This window comes from Octodon degus, unplaced genomic scaffold (assembly GCF_000260255.1).
Source record: "Octodon degus isolate 3935 unplaced genomic scaffold, OctDeg1.0 scaffold00017, whole genome shotgun sequence".
NCBI lineage: Eukaryota > Metazoa > Chordata > Mammalia > Rodentia > Octodontidae > Octodon > Octodon degus.
The window spans coordinates 1,562,592-1,564,046 of NW_004524593.1; the positions used below are offsets into that span (position 1 = coordinate 1,562,592).

General features: G+C 34.6%; 1 protein-coding gene across 5 annotated transcripts in view; it reads left to right on the top strand.

Annotated features, from left to right (window-relative positions):
* Cop1 (COP1, E3 ubiquitin ligase) overlaps positions 1–1,455 on the top strand; it is a 212,767-nt gene that overhangs the window by 44,405 nt on the left and 166,907 nt on the right. The gene's annotated exons all lie outside the window — the stretch shown is intronic.

Consider the following 1,455-nt stretch of genomic DNA (forward strand, 5'->3'; position numbering starts at 1 on the left):
TTTTTTTTTTTTCAGAACTGGGGATTGAACTCAGGCCCTTGCACTTGCCAGGCAAGTGCTTACTCTATTGAGCCATCTCCCTGGCCCCAGTTTCTGAGTGTTCTAAGTACATTGTATCCCTACACATTATTTTAACCTAATTGGTTATGTCCTTCCTGTTTCTATTTTTTTTTTAAGTCTTCCACTATCTTACATAATCTTTTTCAGTCATCTGTGAAATTATAGTTTTATATATTTTCTGTTTATCTGGTTTCTTAAAGTTATGTTACAGTATTTATGGTTAGCATTACAGCCTGGTGAATGCATCATAAGTTGAAAATAATGCTAACCTAACAAATTTGGCTTAAGAAAACAATACACTAGTGTGTCGCCTTATCTGGTGGCTTGATGGGAAGTAGTAGTGGCTTTTTGAAGTTGGCCAGCATCTTTAGATGGTATCATATTGTATGTGGCTAGTCAGAGAGAGGATAAAAATCTGTAGAACAATTCCTACTGAGCACAGGAATTGTCTGTATTTGAAGAAGATTAAGTTGCAGAAGAATGTGCTCAGTTCTTAGTATACATAGTTGATCTTGGTTTCCTTTTGCTTTTGAGGCTTTGGAATTTTCCCCCCTCCCTTTCTAAATCAATTGCATTCTTATTTACTGATTCTGGTTGAAATGAAATCTTCAAAATTATTTTGAAGATAGTCATTGGTTTATTTTGCCTCAGGTGCAAAGATCCCTTCCTTTTCCTGAAAAGGCTAGATAAACTGTGGGAATGGATTTAATGAGTTTAAGATGCCCATATTTTTTATACTATGTATTATATTATAGTGATTCTTACAGTTTTGGTGGCTTATTGTTTTTGATCATGTGAGTCCTTGTGAAACAGATTCTGGGACCTTATGTTAGAGCAAGAGAATCAGGAATTCTAAATTCTGTGTGTGTTTAGTAGAGTCTACAGGGTCTTACTACATATTGTAGTGATCCATCTGTGTTCAGACTCCCTACTCTCAATTGCCTTCTTGGGGCCAGGGCCACGGGCACGGGCATGGCACACCAGGGATCCTAGCTGCTGTGCTCTGCCTGAGCAGGCACTGTAGTCTGCTGAGCTATATAGCTGCCCTCTGGAATTCTAAATTCTGACCAGTGTGTATTTTAACAAATGCCCCGGAGAATTGTTACAAAGGTAAAATAAAATTTTATTAATTTTTTTTGTTTGGATTACTGTACTAGATGTTTTTATTCTCTCTTTCAAACAAATAAAATATTAGAATTACATTTGTGTATAAAACCTGTATGTCTTTTATACCTTTTCATAATTGCTTTTACATATATTTTCATGTAAACCTGGAGTTCCTTGGTTCTTTTTATGAGTTTTAACAGTAAAAGATAGGTAGTTGTTTTTATTATTTTTGATACCCAGAAAATATCAAGGATAATAATAATAATAATTATTATTTTTTTTTTTTTG